Here is an 11181-nt window from a genome sequence, read left to right as displayed (position 1 = left end):
ATTGAAATGTATGTAGACATGTTTAGTGCATAGACGTGGTTATACAAGCCAACAAATCGTTATGACTTCATAAAGTAGCCAAAATCTGATCAGCTCATTTTCAGACAGGTTTTTATATTGCATTACATTACATGTTGCATTATGTGTTACTTGTTAGACACTTTTATCCAAAGCGACTTACATACTCTATACAATCCCCACAGGAGCAATTTAGGGTGAAGTGTCTTGCCCAGGGACACAACGACATGCTGACTGCAGTGGGGTTTGAATCTGTGCTCCTGTGATCCGGTCACCAACGCACTAGACCACTGCGCCTCAGCATCAGGACAAAAAGAGAGCGAATCTTTTTTCCTGAAACTTTCAGAATCTCTTTACACAAAGGGGACACATGTTTATGTATAAAAGACATGAAAAAGTGGATTTTGCATAATATGTGACCTTTAAATCGAACCCAGTACTGTTCTGTACTAACCAATAGAGAATATGCCACTAGATTAGCAACCAGTGTGCATCGTGCATCTGTGAATAACCTGCTGAGGGAGACAGTAGGTCTCAGGGCAGTTGAAGGGAGGGTCAAAGCCTCTTGGGCTCATTGGGCTGGCATGGCACTGCGAACGTGATAGTGCCACCCCCAGTGACAGCAGCAGATGGTTAGAAAGTCCTCTGGGCTTTAACCTTAGGGCTGCCAGGCAGGGAGACAGACAGAGCATCCATGCACAAAATACAAGGCCACTGATTGGACTCTGCGCCTTCAGATGCCACGGGCTGATAAGACTTTGAAAGGAGCAGCGCTTACATGCTTGAGAGGACGAATAATTATGTTAGCCTGGTAGTTTCTGCGGACTCTCCATATAACCATCAGGGGAGAGTGTGGTTTATTAGGTCAGTAAACTGCCATTGACTGGTTTTGCAATCCTTTAAGAAAGTGTCAGCAAGAATAACTTAAGGATGTTTGGTGTGATACTGGTATTATCTATGCTCCTGCATTGCAAAATTGAGTGCAGACATGGCAAGAAACAAGCTGATATGTGAGTAAATTGTGTTAATATATGTTACAATATGTCTAAATATTACAGTGCAAAAACACATTGGATCGCATTTTGAGTACATGAATAAAATGCTTCAGTACATTAAAGACATTCTGGGGACCAATATTTAAAGGGTAATAAAGCTAAACTCAGAAGTGCTTACTGTTCCTCAACTGGAGCTTAGCCTTTTGCTGAGAAGTCTCCTTTGCTTTATAAGGAGAATCCGGCTTTGCACTCCCTTTAGTGTTAAACTGCAGAGGCAAATACATCCGGTCAGATTTTCAATTACTTGATATTCTGGGTGCTAAAAGGCAGTTTCCCTTCGAGGCTCCAGCAGTTAATCTTACAGCAAATGCCAGCAGTAAGGCGATAATCACGGGACATGTGACAAAAGCATAAAAACTGTCCCTAGAGGCAGTGGCGTGCACAGACATTTATAGGGGCAGGTGCTCAAGAGAAAAAAAAAGGGCACCTTCTGAGTCGTCGTGGCGAAATTGTGCGCTCCGAAATTGTGCGCGAAAATTTGCCGGATAATGGCGGATTTTGTTCGTTTCTTTTCGGTTTTTGGTTACTTTATTTCAGTTTTAGGGTTAGGGTTAGGTTAGGGTAATGTTATTTAATTCTTATTTTTGCCTGATTTTACTGATTTATTATCAAAAAATTAATTATTTTAACATTTATTTTTATTATTCTAAATGACTTAGGGGGGTCCAATCTGAAGCTAGGGGGGGACGAAACCCCCCCCCCCCCCGGGATTGACGCCCCTGGTGGAACCGCCGTCTGCCTTAGTAGTGTGAGATTTATAAAAGGCACATCTTGTATGTCGTAATTGCAAAGTGCACAACGAGACTAAATGGATGGATGCAAGAAAAGAAGTGAAGTTATAGTTTAGTTTGGCATCTGATTTAGGGGATTAAACAATACACTCGTTGTATTTGTTACCTGGTGGTTACTTAATTGGTCGTCACTAGGGCACTTTTAATCGTGTTGCTGCGTGCAGCTGCACCACACACCAGCCGTGTGGCCTGTCTGACTGAGTGACTGTCTGCTCTGCGTGCTGCGCGTTCACGTTGAGAGCAGAGAAGGGAGGGGCTGCAGCCAGGGCACGTACGGGAGTGCCGCGGGGCACGGGTGGGGATGTCTGACAAAATTACAACGCGCATTTGGGGCATTGTTGTATATATTAGAAGCTTTTAATCCAGAATTGATCGATGTTACCATGAGCCACATACAGTACACTGTAAAAAATAAATAATAATAACTGTAAAAAACGAACTTTCAAAATGGCACATTGCTGTCCAGAGGGCAAAACGGGCAGGTGCTCAAGCACTACCTAGAGTCTATGTGTGCACGTCCCTGCCTAGAGGGAAGCAAAAGAGACCCCTGAGGATTTCAGGCAGAACTGGTGGAGCATCAAAGTCACAGAGAGACCCAAGTTGCTGATCTTCATGCAATTTCTAGACTTTTGTTTTGATTTAGCTGCAAAAGCCTGGAGAGTATTTTCCCCCCGCTGAAGAGTATGTGGTCAAACAGTAGTGGATTACTGCTCATTAAAGCTGCAGATACCCACTGGGCTGTGGTTAATACGCAAGACTTAATGGCCAATTCCAGTTTCATCTCCTCTACACTTTTAGGGGAGGGTAATATGCGGTGACAGACCCCCAGAATTAATGCCCACATAGAAGAATGAACTTTTCATGTATTTCCCCTCCTCACACCCTTGTTGTTTCGTTTTGGTCGTTGCTTGCACAGCCTCGGGCTCAGCTCTTCTTCTGGTGTCTTAATTGCAATTTCATAAAGAATTTAAAGCCATGTAGCTTTCTCTATTCTTGTCACTGCCACTCCAAGAGAGCCACCACGGGGGACTTCAAGGGTATTTAAAGCAGCTATTGTGTGTCATAAGATAAGTCAGGAGCAGCTTGGGGAAGTCTCACTTTCATCATTGTACTGTCGGACTTCCTCTTCCCCCTCCGAATTCATCCTTCCCTCACTCTCTTTTCATGTCTTTATCACTGAGAGCTCAAGCAGCTCAGCAGAATTTAAATGAACAAGGACAGTAAGATGGGGAAAGAGGGAAAAGGTCGAGACAAAAACTGCATGTGCACATCAGCATTGGGAACATTACAAGGACTCCTCTTTCATGCTTCACACCACTCAGTTTGGCTGTGTTGATGCAATAAGAACATTTCCCATAATAGATTCATCACCCATGTCCATGACGACTCCTAATCTCTGGAGGTTGAATTGTGCGGCTGTGTGGGTGTGTATTTTTGTGAGTGTGTAAGAGATGTGTTCTTTTAGAGTTCATGATCAAGCAAAAGATTTGCTTCTTGGGAAATATGATTATTTTTTACTTTCTGGCAGAGAGTGAGAAAAGAAGATAGATAGCATTGAGAGGGAATCAATGTTGTCGTTTTAAAAAAGTGAATAAGTGTATTTTTTTCAAAATGTCCAACTATACACACACACACACACACACACACACACAAATATTGATTAGAGCACAGCTTAAAACAGCATATTTCCCCCTTACTTCTTTATGCACACATACATACACACAGAACTGTCCACATGACCATTCTACCTACCATATGCTTCACACAGATAGCACCCACTGCTGACATTTCTCTTCTCTCGCCCTGTTTTTCTTTCACACACTCACACACAAACAGTGACTCATAAATAAAAGCACAGCAAGAAGAAGAGACAACTCACACACAGCTGCACACACTTACAAATACAAAGAGGCATGCAGAGATACAACGAAAAATCTGCACAATGTCAATCTTTGTTTTGTAAATGAGCTGTAATGAAAAAGCATGCGTGTCTAGATTCCACTGTAATCAAAATTTATATAGAAAAAATCTGCACTCGCCATTCTAAATATGTCTTTATATGAATGACAGTGATCATTGGCAGCCATCTATCATCCAGGACCATATGTTGCTTTGGTTGGGGAGGGAAAGAGGGCTTAGCGCAAAGCCTGCCTTATCCTCTGGCATTACAGTCTCTAAGAAAGGATTTACTCTTTAATTCTTGATTAGATAGAATTTTCTCTCCAGTGTGCGAGCTCAGTGATACACAGAGCAGAGATAACCTGCCCTATTGGGGAAGTGTGTGTGTCATTTGGCAATGGTCCCTCTCTGAGAAACACACACATGCACACACTCATAAATAAACCTGGCCCCCTTGGCCCCCGTGTCCCAGCCCCAGCACCTAGGCTTTTATCACGTTGTGATAGAGCTATTATTAGAAGCGATGAATTATCGGGATTTAATCCTGATTAATGTATTTTCCCCTTTCTGGAAAAAGGACCACATTCACTTGTTTATTTTCATATCTGTGATGAGAGAAGGTGATGCTTTTTTTAGATGAGATTTCCTTTTTGTAATCAAACCACAAGCTCCACCAGCTTCTCCTACTCAGGACGCGAGGAGCTCGTTAAGGAAGTCATTTATTTAGTTCCTCCACTCATTTAGCTTCCTCCCCCCCGTCTCTTTGCCTGCTCCTGAGCTGACTGACTGCCTGGATAGTTGGCTCCCCCTCTCACTGGACACTCACAGGCAGTTAACTCGCGCACCGCTGAAGCTGGGCTGGAGGGAGACATCGGGCTGCTCAGGCTTTGGAAAGTGGGATATTGGTATATATATAGGTTTCTCTCTATCTGTCTGGTTTGGTGGATTATTAGATGAGAGCAGAGGAAATCTCTAACTCTCTCCCATCCAGCACAGACCACCAACCACCACCACTGTGCTGCATCCATGACTTTACATACCTGGCTGGTGTATGGGCTTGGATTTATCTTGGTTTGGGGTGTCTGCTTTAAACAAGGTAAGTAGGGGAGATTTCGGTATTGAAATGTATGTAGACATGTTTAGTGCATAGACGTGTGTGTGTGTGTGTGTGTGTGTGTGTGTGTGTGTGTGTGTGTTTGTGCGTGCGTGCGTGCGTGCATCCGTGCGTGTGTGCGTGCGTGCGTGTGTGTATGTATAACAGCCTTTTACAGTCAAGCCTAACGTAAAATCTGTAGAGGTTGGTATGAGGTAAACAAATTAAATGTAAGTATACTGAAAGTAGAATAAAAAATGTAGACGTGCAAACTTTTAAACAACGCAGCAGTATCAACTAATGAAAATAGGCTAGTGAATGTTCCAAACCTAAACCAAATTAAAGGATTACATAAATATGATTGATGAAAGTGGATTAGAATAAGTATGCCTTTGTTCTGCATTTTATTGAACCTAGGGAGTTCAAATCTATGCCTATGATATCCGTAGCTGTCAAACTAAATTTCCCCATTGAGCAATAGCCATTGACTTGTTTTGGCTTGGCTTCGACCTTTGTCACACTCGAGGCAAAGCAAAAAGAAAAAGGGGGATGTTGCGTGCTGAGATGTTGTTTTGCTTGATTCATATTGCTGTGTTTGGTCTGAGTCAGTTGACCTCTGATCCCACCTCCAGACTAGAAGCAATCTGCTCAACAGACTAATCATGATCAATTGGGGAACTTTCATGAGGCAAAAATAGCTAAGCATGGATATAAATGCATTTAACATAACATAAACAATATAATGTCGACAATTAAAATGGAAAAAAGGTAATGTTAACACTACAACATTGTTTTAATTAACCTTAACCTTCAAATAAACATCACCAAAGCACTTCTAATTTATACCATAATAGCACACAGTAAGTAAAATGTACCTATTGCTTGATTACAGTAATCACCTTGCTATCATAATTAGTCTCTAATATGTTAATGGTGCCCTAAAAATGCTGCCATTTTGAGCATGACCTAAGTTCTTATTCAAAAGCAAAACATAACAATTTAAAATGAAACACACAAGCAGTATAACCTCTCCTAAATGATATCAAAATGTATTTATGATAATTCCCTAAAATCCTTTTTGTTTGTCGCATAGGCTCCTTACTTTTTCTCTCCAGCTGTCTTCTTGAAAATGTTTCTAATACAACATGCATACTGCTTATAATAGTGTAATGGATGTAAGTTACTCAATGTTAAAATGCAAATGGCTCTGCAAAAATTGCCTTGTGCCAGGAAAGCTGAATGTCTTTCCAATACATGTCCTCATTATGTTGACAAATGTGTGTGCGGTGTGTAAGGACATCACAGTGAATTGATCATTCAGCTTGTTTGCCAGATGTAAATTACTGTTCCACTGCTTGGTATGATCACAACCATTACCCGGCTGTAATGACATACTCCAATATTTATAAGAGATGTTCATGGAGTATCATCAGCAGGAGAGTATGACACATCCCGTAAAGGCTGGCATGTGCCCTCTGTCCCTGTGAGGCTTTACATTGATTCCAGCAGATTTCTAAAGTGATTTTGTAAGAGCATTTTCCCAGGATTAGTTTGCTCCTGAAAGCTCCATCAGAGCTTTTGCTCAGCTATTTAACCGAGCAGAGTCGGCGGGAGGCTCCATTCGCTTTCTGCCCTGCAGATTCCAGAGGGGTGCGCAGATAAAGAGGGAGGATTGGTTTCAGCCAAGCTGATCTTCCATCTTGTGAGCTGGATTTCGAAGTTCAGCAGGTGTGTCGGGGGGCTGAATTTGCAGAAAATCCCTTTAAGCTCTGTTAGATTTGTTGAAGCTTAGTCTTACTTTCTTCAGAGAGTGGGACAGTGGCTTTGGAGAAGAGGGAACTAAAGATGAGAGACATTTTTTGTAAAAAAAATGATTTGCTTTTAATCCCCATTGTATGATGACCCACTATATGTGCCAGCTCCTCATTCAGCAGCAAATGGAGAAAACATATTTTGGCAAATGGTTATGTTAATGTTTTAAGGCATCAGTTGAGAAGGAAAAAGCAAACAGCATAATCTGAGCCGCATGTTTATTTGGTCCCTCTCGAGTCCCTTCTGCGGTGTAGCTTCCACAACGCCACTTATCAGGTGGTGTGTGGTAGAGACAAGGCTTTCAGATCACAAACTGGAGCTGGCAGACAAACAGCATGGGGATGGGGCTCACTAGGGTGATTCACAGGGGAGAAGAGAGGAGAAGAAAAACAAAGAAAATAAAAGGAAAGTAGAAGAGAAGAGAAAAGAAAAGAAGAGAATGAGTTGATTTTGGTTTTGGTGTATAGTTGATTACCGTCAGGAGTTAGACCAAATATCCAACTCCAAATGCATTTTGCGGGGTTTTTTTTAACCGCAAAATATTTAAAGGGAATCTTGATGCCTTTGAAATGATGCATGATACTGCTTTCAGGGGAACAGACAAATCTTTAAAATACTGTTCATGCACTGCATCGCTTCAAGAAGGACTAAGATGCTGTTTTTAAAGTCCTCCATTTCCTTCAATTCATCAAGACTTTTCCCCACTTTTGAATGTTTCAATTATAGTGGAGGCTTTCAAGAGAAATCATGTTTTCGCTCAAGAATCTAAGGTAACAGAGGAACAGTATACAAAAATGATAATATTGTTAATCATAACAATGGTGTGAGGAGTTGCAGGGGCTACCATAGTCCCTGTGTATGTTATTTCTTTAAAATGTTCCAGTGCTTATGAACCCCATTAACTTTGCATGAAAAAGGTAAATCATCATACATTTTACCGTAACAAGTAATCATTCGTGTTCTGTGTGTCCATTACAGTCCAGGGGCTGCAGTGCTATGGCTGCAACATCATCCAGGGCCAGAAGTATGTGGACGTGGGCTGCTCCAACCCAGAAGTCATCACCTGCACCCACTCACACAAAGGCTTCAAACACCGCTTCTGCATTAAGACAGAGAGCAGTGAGTACACCTCCATGACCAATCACACATGACTAATAAAATGAAATCATATTATCCTCTATTCGCAGAGCTATTTGTTTGAAGAATATTCATGGTCGAGTGGAACATTATCAAACCATGATGAATTCACTCTGGCCTGCCACTGGATATTGGCATAATCATTTTTAATAATACTTTCTGTTCTTTGTCCGCTGATGTGAATATATTGCTCCCGGCACTGATGACAGTTACATAACCCTCCTTTGGTGTGCTATCATGAGTAAATTAAAAAGTCATTTCTTGTTTGATGTTAAGTCAAATGGAGGATGTGGACACCCGGGACAGGAGAGTGATGGTCTGAGTAGTTCTGCTGATATCCACAGAAGCGTGGATTATCCAGCTGTTGCTTGATGTCTAAGGGATCCACTCATGTTGAAAGGAGCTGATGAGGCACCTTTTTCCAGCCGCTCAGAGAAACAGCAAGCTCAGAAAACGACTGACAACAGCCCATCAGAAACGTATGACAAGCACTTGTCGATCAAAGTCTCAAAGCAGTGTCTTGTCACTTATTTGTGGCCCGTCAGCCCGGTAATCTTCATGTGACCCCACCAATCCAAAATCTAACAGATGCTGGCCAAATTCCATAAGAGTCTTAGAGTCTCTTTTGTTTTCAAATGCAGCACATCTGTATTTAATCCATAACGAGATCCTTCCTCTCCTGATGTCATCTCATTCCTCTGTTGCCTCCAACTCCAAAATAAAGATTCATCATGAGCAAAAACAAAGACAGGCTAGACTAACAATGATCATCATTATTTGAATGAAGAAGCCAGGCTGTTATTTTTAGATTGGCCCTGCTGTCGTCTCCTAGTATACCTGATCACTCATCTGTATAGCGGATTACAAATGACAGAGGTGTTGTCAGGTGCTAATTGAGGGCAAGAAGGTGATCATTCAAATCTCATTATATAAACTATGGTATTTGAAAAATAGGGTGGAGAAGCTGAATTATGGCTTCCAATTATTTAGAATGATCTCATGCCAAGTACCGCTTTAATATTCAAATTGTGCAGTGCAATTTAATTGGTTGTAAGCTTTTAGGATACAAGCTAGATGACAACCCAAAATGATTTCCAGCTATTACTTAAAGCTCCCATATTATACTATATTTGAACAATATATTATAGGGCCATATCTATACAAAACATGTCTCTGGAGTTTTTTGCTCAAAATACCAAACAGATCACCCATTGCAGAGTGCCTCATACCCCTCTATTTCAGCCCTGTTACGAAGTGAGGATTCATAATAGGTGACCGTGTGGATTTAGGTTTATGTTTGAAATGCTATACTTGAATGCCAACATGTCATTGTTTGTCGCTTTTCTTTTTCTTTACAATGCATCTCCAAGCTACTGTTTAAAAGTACAACATGTGCTATTTCTAAAATTCTTTCCAGACTGCTCTGCCGTAAAGACCTATCCTGTGGAGTGTGCCCATGCATAAGATCTTTAAACGACTTCCTCATTACACACTTGCAGTATTTGGTGCTTACTTGTGCTTTTTTTTCTTGCTGAGCCAAACACCAGCGTGTCACTCTTCTCTGACAGACTGTCTCTCCCCTTCTTCCCTCCAGCGGCCCTGGGTATCGTCCTGACCAGCGGTTGTGCCACATCCAGACACTGCCAGCAACATGAGCTTCCAGGGGTGCGCATCCACTGCTGTGACTCGGACCTATGTAACAGTGCCCCCTCCTGGTATCCAGGCACACTCCAGTACATCTGTGCACTGCTCAGCCTCTTGCTGCTGAGGATGTGGTTGTGATATGGTCAAACTGGAGAGGAGCATGCCCTCTTACAGGAGTGTGGACTATGAGACAAACAACAGCTTCCATCTCGACTCTTAGCTGCTCATGTAAAGGGATAAATGACCGTTTCTCTCAGTGTGGTGTTACTGATGAGCACCTTGAAATTGTAGTTCTTGTTACATTGTTAGCTTGGACTTACAGTGTGAATATGTTTGATCAAAAATAATGGGAAAGCAGCCTACAGTCATCCGTGAATTTATTGTGCACATCCACTCACTCACATGTAGATGAAGTACAAGGATATTGGACACATGTAACCATGAAAGAAAAATATCTTTGTTAGTTTTCAGACATAAGTTCAGCAAGATACTCACCAATGTTTTTACGAAAGGCTTTCATCCACCTGTACTCTAAGGCATACATCAATGTTCATCTTCTTTTTTCAAGATCAAATATTTATGTGCAGTAGATTCTTTTTAAGTTTGCAAAAAATATTTTTTTAGTTCGCTGTCCAGTTCTTCAGGCTAAGCTTGGGAAAACACACTGCATGTGGTTCTATGTAGAATTGTAAGAAATATTGTACAGTGAAAGCATGTCATGTTGTGAATTTCTGTATTAAAATGTTTCATATTTTTCAAAAGAAAAAATGCTATGAAGTGTCAAGTGCTACACACAATTAGATCCAATTAAAATATCTTCAATATAGGAATATAAATAATCAAATCAAATCAAGTTGTATTTATATAGCACATTTATAACGATTTTTGGTCGAGCCAAAGTGCTGTACATATAATAAAAATAGCCTACATCAGAGAGACTTTACAGCTAATACAACAGCACAGATTGTTCAGAATATCAGTATGAGAAAAAACGACACCCTCTGTCCGTAGACCCTCACATCGTACAAGGAAAAACTTCCGGAGAAAACCCACATTATAAAGGGAAAAAATGGGAGAAACCTCAGGGAGAGCAACAGAGGAGGGATGGGATCCCTCTCCCAGGACGGACAGACGTGCAATAATGCCGTGTGTAAATCGAAGAGATAATACATTTTAAAGCATAGTTAGTCCAAATGTTAGGAAATGCATGTGTCTGTAATAAGAAGATGAATCTACGAAGATGTCAACTACAATCCTGTGGGAGCCTTCAGGGAGGCAGCATGACGAGACCCAGGCAGGACTGCAGAGACAGGTTTAGCCACGACCCGAAGTTCACGATTTAATCCAGAACTCAGGATAGAGGATCCAGGACACAGGACCACAGCAAGAAGATCAGTCTCGACTCCAGATCCCGGCGCAGAGACACAAAACAAGAAAAACATTTGGCTGGGTTAATCGGAACAAGAGAATACACAGACACAGACAGACAGACGGAAGAACAAGCACTCCCAGGTTGAGGGCAAAGGGTAGCAAGTAAGAGAGTAAGAAACAAAGGTGGAGAGGCACACTCAGGGGACAAGGTCCCCACTGGAGCCTTAGTTGGAAATTGATGAGAGATAGGGAGGTACGCTGTGTCTACGAATCGTAACACTCCCCGGCCTGTCTAAGCCACTCTACAAACCGTTTCCCTATAATAAAACCTCGAGAGGTTAGAGAGGGAAAAGGTCCTGGA

This window comes from Notothenia coriiceps, unplaced genomic scaffold, assembly GCF_000735185.1.
Source record: "Notothenia coriiceps isolate Sejong01 unplaced genomic scaffold, NC01 NC01_scaffold00000666, whole genome shotgun sequence".
Taxonomy (NCBI): domain Eukaryota; kingdom Metazoa; phylum Chordata; class Actinopteri; order Perciformes; family Nototheniidae; genus Notothenia; species Notothenia coriiceps.
This window is presented reverse-complemented; position numbering follows the sequence as displayed.